We start from the raw sequence: 16,281 nt of genomic DNA, 5'->3' as shown, positions 1-16,281 counted from the left end.
CATCCAGATGGCTAACAAACACATGAAAAGATGCTCAACATCACTCATTATCAGAGAAACGCAAATCAAAACCACTATGAGGTACCATTTCATGCCAGTCAGAATGGCTGCAATCCAAAAGTCTACAAGCAATAAATGCTGGAGAGGGTGTGGGGGAAAGTGACCCCTCTTACACTGTTGGTGGGAATGCAAACTAGTACAGCCACTATGGAGAACAGTGTGGAGATTCCTTAAAAAACTGGAAATAGAACTGCCTTATGACCGAGCAATCCCACTGCTGGGCATACACACTGAGGAAACCAGAATTGAAAGAGACACATGTACCCCAATGTTCACTGCAGCACTGTTTATAATAGCCAGGACATGGAAGCAACCTAGATGTCCATCAGCAAGCAGACAAATGGATAAGAAAGCTGTGGTACTTATACACAATGGAATATTACCCAGCTATTAAAAAGAATACATTTGAATCAGTTCTAATGAGGTGGATGAAACTGAAGCCTATTATACAGAGTGAAGTAAGCCATAAATAAAAAACACCAATATAGTATACTAACACATATATATGGACTTTAGAAAGATGGTAATGATGACCCTATATGCGAGACAGCAAAAGAGACACAGATGCATAGAACAGTCTTTTGGACTCTGTGGGAGAGGGCGAGGGTGGGATCATCTGAGACAATAGCATTGAAACATGTATATTATCATATGTGAAACAGATCGCCAGTCCAGGTTCAATGCATGAGACAGGGTACTCAGGGCTGGTGCACTGGGATGACCCAGAGGAATGGGATGGGGAGGGAGGTGGGAGGGGGTTTCAGGATGGGGAACACATGTACACCCGGGGCAGATTCATGTCAATGTATGGCAAAAGCCACTACAATATTGTAAAGTAATTAGCCTCCAATTTAAATAAAATTTTTAAAAAAGAGTGGCTGGAGCACAATAAAACAGTCATTATACTCAACACTGGCTATTGTTTTCATTATTACAGTATGATTCCTTCTACTGCCATTACTACAACTAATAACTCTCTTGACAAACAGCAGTGGTCTGATAAAATGGACACAGAACAAGTAAGTCTTGTGACATTGGGGACAGAAAAGGAGTGTAGGCTTGTTCGGGGCATCACACTACAAGAACTTAGGCTAGGTGGAAGACAACTGGGCATATTAGAATTGGGAGGGTTGGAGAAGAAGAATGCAGAGAATTAGACTAATGGGGAGGCAGTTCACTACGTTACAATTTAGTTTATCTATGTACTTGTACAATTTTGTACATTCAGTTCTATATATTTCCTCTTCTTTTGCCAGAATGAAAAAGGTTTTAGAGTTAAGGATGAGAAAAACAAGGGACATTTTAGCATCCCCAAATGGGAGGGTGTGTCTAATTATGTATGGAGAAAGAGTATCATGGCTGAAAATAGGTAAGAGGAGTACAGAACACTTCCTCCATTTAAGGAAGAAAACACTGGTAATCTACTTAAATGAAAATCAATTTTAGTGGCTTCTTTATTACACTTTTATGGTCTACAAAGTCCCATCGTTTTCATGCTGCAGAGTGAATGGTATGTAATGCTATACCAATGATAAATTTTTCATTAGAAGAGAAGGGCAAGTTTTAACTTTTTAATAAGAATTATTTCCCTAGACTCTATCCAGTATTCAAACCATTTAATTTGTAAGGCCATATCTCTCATTCAAAAAACTTCAAGTGACACTAATCGGGCTCAGCTATTTTCATTATTAATGTACAAGAATGCTAATCTAGTGTGACTTGACTCTTTAGCCATAATATTAAGGTTTTTCTTTACCCTTAAGCAGAATTTAAGATTAGCAATAAAATTTAACATTTTCATATTATCTACTTACTTTACTAATGTTACATTCACTGGAGATTAACTGGGACTAATAAATGGGTCTCTGTTTCAAAGTATACAGTTATTTCTGGGATTTCCAGGGGACTATTCTAATCCTAACATCACATGTAGTGTGACACTGAAATTTATAATAAGAAAAAAAGCAATTAAATAAAATAAAAGACAGCATAACTTAGAGCCTCCTATAAGTTTTACTCTTTCTTGATTTATTATTGTAATACGTCCTCATTAATACGGACCTCATAAACTCGAGTTTTCTGATCATTTGGACACAGGCTGGGCTTAAGCTGACCTTGTATTATCCCTGAAGAAAGGCTTTACTAAGCAAATTAACGGTATAAACAGAAATGCTGGAGGAATATTCAAACTACTTAGTAGACGGAACTGTGCTTTCAAATACTTTAATTCCATCCCATTATTACAGTGATTACAAGTGAATCTTATCTTTCCTTAAAGCAGGCCCAGCATGATTCTTACTCATCACAAACTACCCAGCACTCCTTTTGACACATTCCACTGTTTAGATTCCTCACCCGTTCAGACTGGTCTCTCCTACAATTAGCCGGAATTAATAGTGATTGACCAACTAACACTATATTGTAAATCAACTGTTTCCCAGTAAAATTTCTTTTTAAATAGTGACTGACCATTTAGATTGATGTTATTATTTACACAGCATTCTTTCCTGGAAGAGCTTCATAAATATTATGCTAACATTTAACACCTCCCTTTAAACAGACTGACATTTCTAGTAGATCTCAGAGAAAGAATCATGCAATGGAGTATGTTACAAGCACGTGTTTCAAACGTGTTATTAATACAAAAACACACTACTCCAAATGAACCATGACAAGGTTCATAAACCACATAGTCAGAAGTGCCTACCTTTCTTTCAGAGCTAAGAAAGTGATTGGGGATTCAAAAATACAAAAGCAATCCCAGTACTGAATCTCAAGGAAATAGGCTTTAAATATTTTCTTTCCTCGATGGCCCAGTAAAGCAAATGGATATTTCATGAAATCTAGGTTAAAGTCTGGACACTCCCAGTATATCAAAAAGAAACTGTCTACAGTACCTTAGCAGGTACTCTAAAAAGAAAAACCTTTGAAGTAGACAGATCCGAAGTTCTAGGTATGCAAGAGATTTGTTAGATGTTTCTAATTCATTATCACAGTGACCATGTAGGAAGTTTTCATTATCCTGCTTGGACAAAGTAAACACCTGAAGCACATGGGGTTTGTGAAATTGCCCTGTGTCGCCAAGGGTGTTGCAGAGTTGAGATGAGAACCTAAGTCCTCAGCATCTACATGGCCTGGTGGTGGTAGTGATGAATGAGCCACTGAAGTTGCTGCTGTTGACAGAAGTGAAAATGGTAGTAGCCATGTACCTTGTGTTAGGACCTAAGTATTTACCATAAACTTTTCACAAATCCTCATAATACAATGAGGCAGGAGGTTGGTACTATTATCACTCCCAATTTGTAGATGAGGAAACTAATAAAGAGAGTAGCTGGCCTTTGTTAAGTCCACACAAATAGTAAGCAGTAGAACTGAGACTGGATCCACAGTCTGACTATAAATCTTAAATGTTAACAAACTCATCTCTAGCAAACAAAACTGCTCCCTGCCTTTATTATACTCAGTGAGGTAGTTCAGGAGATTCCTTTTGTCTCACTTGTTGTTGTTCAGTCGCTAAGTCATGTTGACCTCTTTGTGATCCCATGAACTACAGCACACCAGGCTTCCCTGTCCTTCACTATTTCCTGGAGTTTGATCAAACACATGTCCATTGAGTCCATGATGCTATCCACCATCTCATCCTCTGTCGAACCCTTCTCCTCCTGCCCTCACTCTTGCCCAGCAACAAAGTCTTTTCAAATGAGTTGGCCCTGCACATCAGGTGGCCAAAGTATTGGAACTTCAGCTTCAGCATAGGTCCTTCCAATGAATATCTGGGTTGATTTCCTTTAGGATTGACTGGTTCGATCTCCTTGCTGTCCAAGGGATTCTCAAGAATCTCATCTGAGGTATGGATAAATTCTCAGTTATCTCTGCTGCCAGCATTCCATGCTAGTAAGGTCTGGCCCACAAAGACCAATGTACATACTTTATTTTATTCTATGTAAAACTCACCTAACTTTTATCTGTTTCATGGCCCTTGACCATAACCCCAACTATGGGCAGTCATCTCCCAAAGGCAAATAAATATTGCTGATAAGGAATATGGAAGAGGGAAAAGCATGTTTCTCTGTCTTAAAGTGAATGTCCCATGGATGATGGCAGAGAAAGAATTATGAGTCTCATTTTACCGATTTGATACCAAGGAGGCTCAATGACTTACTCAGTGGCACACAGTTAAGGAGTCCAGTAAGTGGCAGGATCAAGATTCAAACTTAGCTTTGTCTATGCCAAAGCTCCTGCCATTTGCATTTCACCGCACGGTTCACCATGTGCTTCTGCTCAGGGAGGTACATTCTGGAGCTAGATTGTCTAGGTTTGAGTCCACCCTCTAATGCTTTCTGTCTTGGATAAGTTACCTAATCTCTCTGAGACTTGATTCTTAGATCTGTTACTAGAACTGATCTCATGGGGTTGTGAAGATTAAGCGAGATAATGCATCTGAAGGAACACACTGATATCCCAGTACCCAGAGGTATGTTCCTCACTTTGGTGTTGTTTTCTTTTCTGAGTTCCTGATTCCTATTATCTGGATTTGCACTGTCCAGTAATAGCCAATGGCCACATACGACTATTAAATTTAAACCAATTGAAACTACTTAAAATTAAAAACTCAGCTCCTCTGGTACACTAGATACATTTCAAGTACTCAACAGCCACATGGAGCTAAGAGCTAACATATTGAGTAGTACAGATTTATAATATTTTCCACACGGCAGAAAGTTTTGCTGCAAACAGAAAAATCACACAGGCTTATATATACACATGTACATAAATACACAGAAAGGGAGCTGGAAAGATGCAAATAAGATCATTGAGGATGGGATAAGAAATTAAGGGGGAACTTCTGTTTTGTTTTGTAAACTTTCTTGTTGTTTGAAAGGTGAATACATTTATTATTTTGAAATCTAAGAAAACACAAAAATACTCTCTTTAAAAGTAAGCAACTTTAGGGGAAATAGATTGCTCTCAGGTCTTAGTGTAAGAGAAGACTTTCTAAGCAACAGAGAAAAGCCTGAAGGGGTAAGGGCAGGTGGTCTTCATGGTAGAGGATATTCACCTAAGGACTTTGCTCAGTGTCTGGCACACAGCAAATATTTGCTACCAGATAAAGTATTAATTAGGCTTCCCCAATGGCTCACTGGGTAAAGAATCTACCTGCAATGCAGGAGACACAGTAGACATGGGGTTCGATCCCTGGGTCAGGAAGATCCCCTAGAGGAGGAAATGCAAACCCACTCCAGTATTCTTGCCTGGGAAATCCCATGGACAGAGGTACATGTGGGCTAGAAAATGGTTCTGTTGAAGCCAGGGGAAGAAGAGAGTATTTTTTTCGCAGATAGTAAGGAGCTTTTGTAAGATAATATCCTCCAAGAAGGGATTCCCTGGTGGCTTAGATGGTAAGGAATCCACCTGCAGTGCAGAAGACCTAGGTTCGATCCCTGGGTCGGGAAGTTGCCCTGGAGAATGGAATGGCAACCCCCTCCAGTATTCTTGCCTGGAGAATCCCATGGATAGAGGAGCCTCGAGGGCTACAGTCCATGGGGTTGCAAAGAGTAGGACATGACTGAAGTAATTGAGCACACACACATCCTCCAAGGGGCAAAACAGTCTCTTCAGCCTGGCCTTGCCCAGTCCTCTTGGATTCCTAAGCCACAGTTAGAGCAGCTCTTGAAAAATCAGACAACAAGCATATCAAGAAAATCACAAGCCACCCCATGCCCAGCAAAAGAAGTTATGAAGCATCCTTCATCACCCAGGCAAGGGGCCAATGAGCAGGGCTAGTCATGCTGACTTGCTCGTTACCTTAGAGAGAACATCCTGAATTATTCCATGGCTCCTCACCAAAGGGTTGATGGAGTAAAGCAAGAAACAGAAAATCAATTCCAATGAGAACAATAGCTTTTAACTTTTAGATTAAAGGAGAAAAGCTGATAATGCAAAGGCTCTGACAGTTCAACTCCTGTTGGAAGAAAAAAAAAAAATGATTACTTCAAGCCTCCTCCTTCCTAACCACCACTGCTACCTGGCTCTTTCTTGATTCATTTTCCCTAGGAGGAGGTTTTCCTCACTTACTTCTACCCTGGGGGACAGATCAAAGGAGCAATGCAGCTAAAAGCACAAAGAGGATCATTAGTGATTGCCACATTAAGGCTTTCCAGAAACTTTTTCTTCTTACCTTGACAAATTTTAAAAGATGGTAAAACCAGATGCAGCATCAACAGTCTCAAAATGGAAACATTAAATGCAAAGGGAACAATTACTTGCATCCAATCAACCATTTTACATGCTTTGCAGCATTCCTAATTCCCAGGAATTTAAAGAGTAGAATACACTGCCTCTTTAGAATCCTGGAATAATTGAATGTTAGCCTAACACTTGTTCTGGTGCAATCAATCACTGAGCATGATGTTGCCTGACAACACCTAATGAAAGCTGACAGATTCATTTCTGCTAGGTAAGAGAAGTCAGCTGCCCACCACAGAGCACTATATTCTTTCTAATTGATGCTCACTCATAGATCCAGGGGTTAGGCAGGAACATATTATTACTCTGAAGAAATAGAAGTCATGAACTTCCTGTAACAATGGCTCTTAATAACGTTAATACTGGTAGAGACTTTGGAGAGAGCATCTGAGGCAAACCCATCCATCTTACAGATGAAGAAACTGAGAGTGTGAGGAGGGAGAGAACATAGAGCTCATTCATTCATCTCCGAGTTGAGGCTGGGACCTAGGTTCATTGACTGATCTAACTTACCGATAAAAGACTGTTTTGAAAGGTCAGCAAAGCACAAGAGATTCACAAACACAGAAGACTGAATTTATGTACTAGTTTCTGAAGTTCACGTTGCTAGATTTGGTGGTAACATTGGTCATAACATTGATAATACAGGAATACATTTCAAGGCCATCAAGAAGGCCACGGTTTTTCTTGATTTATAAAAATGAAAAAAGGGAAGATTGCAGTCATATGTTTAAATGACCGTTGGAACACTCACATGGGTTTGACTTGTGTCCTGTTTTTCCCTTCCCCTCCCTCGGAATAAAGTTTCATAGCAGAGCCTATTCTTCAGCTATTCATTTCATTTTAGGAGAGAGTAAAGTTGATTTATGTGCTTCTTAATATTCATAAACCAGATCCATGTGTCTTCCCTCACTCTGGTTAATGTCATAAGTTATCATCTTATATAGTTATTTTACAATGTTTGTAGGACTTTGACATACACTTAAGAATAATCAATATATTTCTGTGGGATATAATTTTTGTGCCTTTTTACTTTTGATGGAAGATTACTGGTAGAAGTTTAAACACCTGAGGACCCCCTCTTTACCTTGATCTGCAAAATGGGAATGGTGATAACAGCACCTACCTCATAGGGTTGATATGAGACTATTAAAGGAGTTAGTATTTGAAAGCACTTGTAACACTGCTTGGCAAACTATTTGTTAAATAAATCTGTTACACAATAAAGCATCCAGCTGGCATTGAACTCCAGACCAAATGTAAATATATGGGGCATGGGTTTTCAATATTGGCTTTATAGCAGAATGTCCCATGCAGATGCTTAGATTCTATTCCAGACCTACGGAATCTGAACCTCAAGTAAAGAGCAAATTTGGGTGGAAAGTGTGTCTATAGTTTGAGTGTGTGTGTGTGCATTTTTCTGTCTATGTGTATATGTATTTGCCTGCATTTAAAAATTTCATAGAACCATTGGCTTAGAAATTGGTGACCATGTGAGGCAATTTCTAACTTTCTTTGAAATACTGAAACCTGAACTTCCCAAACTGGTATTCCTTTTTAATTCATCAGCACTAACCAATCCTTCCAATTTATCCCAAGTACAAAATTATTAAAGTGCCCTTCTGACAGCTCTTCTGATCTAGAAAATGGTAAACGTGGTAAATATTTAAAGAAATAGCACATCAACACAGCATTTCAAAGAGGACTCTGGGAAGGGAGAGTTTGGGCCCGTTGTTTAGAACTCTACTGCCCCCTTGCCTTAGTTTTCAAGCAAAGTTCACTGTAATACTGCCAGTGCTATTTTTATACCTTTTCCTAATTTGCCTTCTTTAGGCTGAAGCATATTTAATAAAAGCTAATTAAAATGTACTTTGAAGGGGAAAGGGGGAGTCATAGTATTAAAGGAAAGGCTACCCACCATTATAACACTGGTCATCTGAGTGTACAGACTTGAAGATTCTCAAGTTCCTCCCATAAGCCACACTGGTATTTATTAAATCTAAGTTGGTCCTTGATGAGTTTCACTACCCTGAGACACCAATCAAAAATACATTTCCATAGGACTGGTTAGTCCAGACATTTATGTAACTGATCTACTTGTTCTGCTCCTTTCAACCATCATATTTTTCAGTCAAAATGTCAGCAGCTGCTCCTAGACACATTTGAGTTTACTCAGTATCACAGTTAGTACTAGAAGGTTTTGCTTCCAGGAACTCTTACTCAGGAAATCAAGCATAATTTTGGATATAAAGTGGTTAAAAATTAATAGGCAACAAGGGTTGGATGTGGTACATAGGCAAGATTGCTTGGGAAACTGATGAAGACATGTTCTGGGACCAGGACACAGGCAGCTGCCTCACTGAAGTATTAGGGAGAAATAAGGACAAGATCAACTTTCAAGAATGTGGGCAGAAGACTCATGGTTGTACACTGGATGAGAGTCTGCCTGCCAATGCAGGAGACTTGGGTTTAATACCTGGTCCAGGAAGATTCCACATGCCAGGAAGCAACTGAGCCTGCACCCTAGGCTAGGAGAGCCCACAGGCTACAACTTCTGAAGTCCTCATGCCCTAGAGCCCATGCTCGACAACAGAAGCCACCATGATAAGAAGCCCGCACACCACAAGTAGAGAGTAGTCTCCACTCGACAAAACTAAAGAAAGCCCATGCATAGCAATGAAGACCCGGCACAGCCAAAAATAAATAAAGAAAATTTTAAAAAGAGAATGGGGGCAGAGAGAGAAATTTTGGCATCAGTGGTCAGTACTTTCAACCTTTCAGGTTTCTATGCCAATCCGGCCTCCCATTCAAAGTCTCCACACCTCCCTTCATCTGTGTTCCTTGACTCTCCCACCACCAGTGACTTGTAGTGTTCAGCTAATCCAACCTCTCTTTCATCCCATGGGTAAAAGCAATACTAATCTGAAAACCACCTCAGGGAACTTCCCTCCAGTGTTGGAAAGGGAGGGTAGGAGAAGGAGACACAAAAACCAAGACTAACCTAAAAAAGAATCACCTTTCAATAGCTAGGTAGCCTATCACAGTTACCAAATTTAATACAACTCCTGCCTTAGGGAATATTCTATGCAGTAGATCTTAATTGCCACAACTTGTAAAATAGCAATCAAATTAAAACAAAGTACAGGAAAAAATTTTCTTCAAACAACAGTGGCAGCACAACCCTGCTGACAGCATTTTATATAAAAGGGATAGCATTTTTTTTTGGTGTTTGAACACTAAGAGTCTATTTAATTTTTTGAAAAATCCTTCCTACTCATCAGTTCTAGCTCTTATCCAAGACTGACAGTAGGTTATTCTCTTGACGCCACATTCCTGCTCTTTGATTTTTACCAAATAACTTTAGTCCTGACTCCCTGCTCCTCCATACCCTAACCACTTCTTAGACTAGCAAGGAACAGAAAGGGATGCTCAACCAGAGTGTGAAACGAGCATTTTTAGGATGAGATGTCAATAAGAGATATTTATATGAGTATGACAGAAAGCAATTCATATACTCATGTACGCATGAGATCTGGTCTCCAACCACCTAGGAGCCATTTTTATAGCCACCAGTTTTCATTAAACTCTGTTAGAGAAATTCTCTCTGTGTGTGTGCTCAGTTGTGTCCAACTCTTTGTAGCCCACCAGGCTCCTCTGTCCATGGGATTTCCCAGGCAAGAATACTAAAGTGGGTTGCCACTTCCTCCTCCAGGGGATCTTCCCAATGCAGGGATTGAAGCCATGTCCCCTGCATCTCCCGCATTTGCAGGGGGATTCTCTACCACTACGCCACCTTGGAAGCCCAAGAGAAGTCCTATTTTATGTCAAAATAGAAACCAAACAGTATTGTCTCCAAGCATGTGCCGTTTGAACTCTCAGACCCTTACCTCTCTATCTGACCTATTTAAATTGGACTTGATGTTCTCGAGGGGCAGTCCTTCCATTACTAACAAGTTTTAGTTTTGTTTCATTTTTTCCAATCAAATTATATTAGTATATTGAGCTGCCTATTTCATCTTCACAGCTTTGTTTCCAGAAGCCTACATCTAAATCATTTCAAATGCTTTCCTCACTTACAGTTTCAGTACATATAGCCAGTAGGTTTTAGAAACCAACAGGTTTTCAATCCCTTTGACTCAAAGGAAAGTGGCTGACAGGTGACTGATGGAGAAAGTTTATACCTATTTAGTAGTCATTCAGGCCAAGAGGCTCCAAACCTTTGTCAGAACAGCTGAAGCAGAACATTATTGAATACTTTCCATGAAATAAATTGAGGATTTCTCAGGATTTAGTTGCAATGGGTTTGGTAAGTATAAAATGAAGATGAGTGTGTATTGCATGCTCAGTCCTGTCCAACTCTTTGAGACCCCATGGATTGTAGCCTGCCAGCTTCCTTAGTCCATGGAACTTTCCAGGCAAGAATACTTGAGTGGATTGCCATTTCCTACTCTAGGGATCTTCCCAACCTAGGGATTGAACTCATGTCTCTTGTGTCTCCTGCATTGGCAGGTGAATTCTTTATCACTGTGCCACCTGGGAAGGCCAAAACGAAGGCAAACACAGCCAATTCCTTGAACAGAGATCAAAGATGGAACCATGAAGCCCTCAGAGACGAACTCTGAATTATGCTGGCCAAAGGACCTAGTTTATATACTGCTGATGGAGGCAAGAGACTATTATCATTATGTACCATGGGGTGAACCATCCAGCAAACATTGTGGCTGATATTAAATCAGATTCTTCCCTCAGATTCTTTACTCAGTAAAGAAGTAGAAAGCAAGCTCTTCCAACATGAAGACCATTTTCAGCACCTTAGTTTTTGGTCAGTCAGCGGACTGTCATGAAGTATATCCCTAATATATACATTTGCATTTACCTCTGAAGCAGACAACAGTTCAAATCTGCCAGCGATTTACAATATCTTTGCTCCTGGTTGTCAGTATTACACTTGGATATAAAATGGACTTGAGTTGCATTTTTACTGGGCAATTATGATCATTGAGGATTTCATGGTCATCACTGTGCACATCAGCACTCACTCTCCAGAGCAAGAGATGGAAAATTAAAATGGCTGAGACTGAGGTTTGACCTAAAACTATTTCCTGGGAGCCATTTTAAAAATTGAATTCCTTATACTAGCTTGCAGGGCTTCCTAGGTGGCACTAATGGTAAAGAATCCACCTGCCAATTCAAGAGACACAAGAAATGCGGGTTTGATCCCTGGGTCAGGAAGATCCCCTGGAGTAGGAAATGGCACCCAGTATTCTGGCCTGGAAAGTTCCATGGGCAGAGGAGCCTGGTGAGCTACAGTCCATGGGGCCACAAATAGACACAACTGAGTGCATGTATACACATATACTAGCTTGCTTGGGTTTTCCCGCAAGCTAAATTAATAACAACAACAATAGTAATAATAATAATAACAATATATTCCAGCTAACTCAGTGTTTTAGTAAGTAGAATCTGCTAAAATATGATCTAGCTGATTAACCTTTGGTAAATAACATGAAATCATCCATAGATCATAGGATCTGAATGGAGATTTAATATTTTTTTTTTATACAGAAGGAAACAGAGGTCCAGGAAAAGTGAAAAGGACTCAGCCAGAGTTCCACAATTAATCTTAGAGCTGAGCTCTACAGCCAGATTTCATCTTGCAAGGATTGATCTGTATGAAAGTGAAAGTGTTAGTCTTTCAGTTGCATCTGACTCTGAGACCCCATGGACTGTGGCCCACCAGGCTCCTCTGGAAATCTTCAGGCAAGAATACTGGAGTGGGTTGCCATTCCCTTCTCCAGAGGATCTTCTGGACCCAGGGATTGAACCCTGGGTCTCCTGCATTGCAGGTGGATTCTTTACCATCTGAGCCACCATAGCCAAGGTCAACACTAAGTTCTCTGGGGTTACATTTTCTTTGCTCTCAAAAGAAGTCGTCTTAATGATGTTATCTATTCCAATCCTAAACTTCTTGATTTTTTTCAAATTAAGACTGTAATTACTATACCTGCCTTAGAATGTTTGCTGATTTTTAACCAGTTCAGAGGTGTGGGCATTATAATGACAAAGCATATTTTTGGATTTCCTATAGTACCTCAAAATAGACGATGCAACACAGAGTGTAGAAAATTGTCACAAGCCACCTTTTATCTCAGAGGTGCACTTAAATGGAACTTTGAAAGATCATGTCTGTTCTGTCCTGTGGCTGATGTTCTTTGATTGAAATGCAAATCTATTTTTTTCCTTGAATACCTGATAGTGCTAAGAACTTCTGTATACAAAGGAGAAAATATATGCTTCCTTAATATGACATTTTATTACTTTCAGTTGGAGCTCTTTAATTCAGAAGGAATACAGGTAGGAAAATTACTAGCTTGACTGCGATGCTCACTAGAAGAAATCTGTCATTTTTTTTTTTTCAAAATTAAAATAACCAAGGTGTTTGCAAATTTACCTTCTGAATATGTTTTCTTAGGCACACAAAGAATAGATATTCAAATTACAGGAAAGCGTTACTTTTTAAGTTAAAAGTTTCTCCTTTCACCTTTGAAAAAAGGAAAATGGGCTTAATTGTAGGCAGCAGTATATTAAGTCATTCTGGTTGCTCTTTCCCTTGCCAACTACCAGAGCATTCTTTTAATATAGCATTTTCAAATAGGCAAAGCCACTGGGCTTCTTCAGTAAAAGCTGGTGAGATTTAGTGAGACTGAATACTTTTACCACAAAGGTTGTGAAGTTGTTAACTACTATGATTCTAAAGGATAGGATTTTGCATTTGACTATATATCAAATCCACAGATGATTTCCATTTCTTTTCTAAGTACTCACTTTTCAGTATTTGCTATAAATTTATAAGATAGCAAAAGATAAAGATTAGAAGCAATTGTATTTAGCTTCTACACACTGATATGCATCTTTGTGTTTTTCATTTTATTTTCACCATTGTCAAAACATTCACTGCATAATACTGAAAAGAATAAACAGCAAGTTTTTCCATTATAATTTTGAAAGGACTAATAGATGCCATGTAGGGCAAGCTGTACTAACATCAGGCATTGGCTCTATAGAACTGATATTATATGTCTGACATGATTTCACCATTCATATAACAATAAGTAAGGATATAAAGAGGACATGATAATAAATTGGTGATTTCAGAGATAGTATTCAAGGAATATTCACATTTTCCTCTCAAATGTTTGTTTATAAATGTGAAATTTATGAGACAAAATGATAAATTCAGTCATTTCTTCTTAAATATGTATCTCTTTCACTTTGCCCATATCTACAGAGACAGATAATTCAGGCTATAAGGAAATCCAGATTAGGACCTGAATTATCTAGATGGGTACTCTCTAAGAGACTCTGTGATGGTAGGCATGTTATCTGCATCATTCAATATTGTAGCCACCAGCCATTGTCTTATGAGCACATGGTAGCTAGCTGGTATGACTGAAGAACTAAAATTTTAAATGTTTTAATTAATTCCAATATAAATGTAAGTATCCATATGTGACTAGTGGCTATCATATTGAACAGCACAGACCTTGATTTTCCATGTAGAATAATGTCAACCAGTCAGGGCGTATTGTGGTGAAGACTGGGCTGAGAAGGGATCTGGATTTAGTTTTCCTGGGTATGAATCCTGGATTCCATTCCTCAGTAGCTATGTGGATTAGGACAAATTAAACACCCTCTATGAGCTTCAGTTTTCCCACTTAAAAACTAAGGACAATAATAATAGTCCTACCTAACAGGCTTGTTCTGAAGATTTAATGATATAACTAAAATCCACAGCACAATATCTGACATAGGGTAAGCACTCAAAGCACAGTGGCTGTTACTGTTATTATTGCTTGATCATCTCAAAAATTTCAATTAATTTTGGGTTATATAGAGATTTTTAATGTCAGCAGAGGTGCTTCAGTGTGTGGCAAACGAAAGTGCATAGTGGAAAAGAAAAAAAGTTCAGGCATTTAAGGAAAGAATTCAACATTTTTCTCCCCATGACATGTTATACCACAATGGAAAATTGCAAAATGACTTATAAGAGTAAATTAGGAAGTTTCAGTAAGAAACCATTGAAATCCCAGGGATTTTAAGACCTATGAGAGTAGGAAAAATTTTCATATGCTGTGGTGAGAGGTGCTCTGAAAGTATAGTGATCCAGCAAGGGAAAACAAGGCATTGTAAGTAATTCTTTAGGGAAGTTCCATCAGAAACTTAGTCTTCCTTTATTTTTCTAGCAGAAGCTGCCAGGCTCATGAAATGGTCTTTTGCTGAGCAAGAATTCCACACCAGAGAACAGTATGGCACAGACATATGGTTTTTCCCCAATATTATACCCTTTGTTCTGTAGTAGCAGAATTCCAAATTTTTAGCTCATCTTCTGTTACCCAGCACAAAGATTTCCCAGTCATCTCTGCAACTGATTGTGGCCCAGAGACTAAGTCCTAGTCAAGGGATGTAATAGGAGGTAGAGTACATAAACTCAGGTACTTTATTTCCTTTACCTTACTTCTTGTTGACTAGAATGGCTGGAGGAAGTCCTCTTTGACCATGAGATATCCTTCAGAGTGGAGGCCAGACATGGAAGAGCTCTGAAATCAATAGGCTAGACCATAACAGCCCTCCTGTGTACCTCTGCACTTGAACACTTGAGACAAACAAGCTACTGTGTTTAAAGTGAAAGTCACTCAGTCTTGTTCGACTCTTTCCAACACCATGAACTATACAGTCCATGGAATTCTCCGCCAGAATACTGGAGTGGGTAGCCTTTCCATTCTCCGGGGGATCTTCCCAACCCAGAGATCGAACCCATGTCTCCCATATTGCAGGCAGATTCTTTACCAGCTGAGCCACAAGGGAAGACCATTGTGTTTAAGCTACTCTTATTTAAGGCTTCGTATCCCTCTCAGCTAATCCTAAGTCTAACTAATCACAGGTGATATAGTGTACACTGTGTACACAATCTCTTTCCGATAAACAAAAGTTCCAAGACAGATTTGCTTTAGTTATACCTTATTTTAAAAGTGAAGGACACTTAATAGAGGGTACTCAAATAAGGATTTAGTGGATGTTGGAACATCCTATACAGGATTCAGGGGACCAGACAAAACTGAAATAGGCTGCTAAAGGACAAGTAAAGAGAGGATAACAAGGAAATGCAGAACTATGAATGCCATGGAAAATGTAGCACCGACTTACAGCAGCTATCTGTTGAAAAGCAAGAGAAATGGAAAAGTGAAAGTTATATTTTTCAGTGTACCTAATTTCTGCTTCCTAAAAGCCTCCTTTTGGGATGAGATATTTAAATTTATCATGCTGTATATATGGGCAGAAACAGGATTGTTTTTCTGCCATGTAATACTAGTGAACCTTTAATGAGGACTATCTGCTATAGAATATCTATTGTTGAGTACACAGTGCAAGTACTTGGTGGTATATTGTGGAAGCAAAGCACTAAAAGGTCTCCTAACAATTTTATCCTATTAGAATGAAACAGATTTCTTTGAGCTACTCTGAAGGAACAATTAGTATTGCATTTTAGACAGAAAAGATCATTAATCAGAACCATTTTTAGGACAACTTAGTGGCTTTAGAATAGTAATTAAAATAAATAAATTTAAATTAAAAAAAAGAATACAACAGCTATTTGGTTTATTATTTTTTAAGAACTAAGAACTTGTAGAGTTTTGGGACAAAGTACTCCCACAAGTCTATAAAAAGAAATCAATAGTTTACCTGAAATTAATACTAGATTTGTTATTCGAAGTAGAGGGAGTATTTAATTTTCAAGAGCCATATGTGAATATTGACATTTCAACTATATAGATATAACTTTATTTACTGTAGTAAAAGCATATTAATGTTGATTTATTTAAACACTTCAGTGAAGTGGCAGTTCAGTTTAATCAAGTAACAACCTAATTGGGTTATGTTTGATTTAAAATTTCAAAACACTACTATAAGATTTGT

At 38.7% G+C, this 16,281-nt stretch overlaps 1 protein-coding gene across 2 annotated transcripts in view; it reads right to left on the bottom strand.

Moving 5' to 3' along the window:
- IL1RAPL2 (interleukin 1 receptor accessory protein like 2) overlaps positions 1–16,281 on the bottom strand; it is a 1,456,614-nt gene that overhangs the window by 672,856 nt on the left and 767,477 nt on the right. The window lies entirely within an intron of this gene.

The sequence above is a fragment of the Bos indicus x Bos taurus genome, chromosome X (assembly GCF_003369695.1).
Source record: "Bos indicus x Bos taurus breed Angus x Brahman F1 hybrid chromosome X, Bos_hybrid_MaternalHap_v2.0, whole genome shotgun sequence".
Lineage (NCBI taxonomy): Eukaryota > Metazoa > Chordata > Mammalia > Artiodactyla > Bovidae > Bos > Bos indicus x Bos taurus.
Note: the sequence above shows the minus strand (reverse complement) of the source record. Positions and strands in the feature narration are given on the sequence as shown.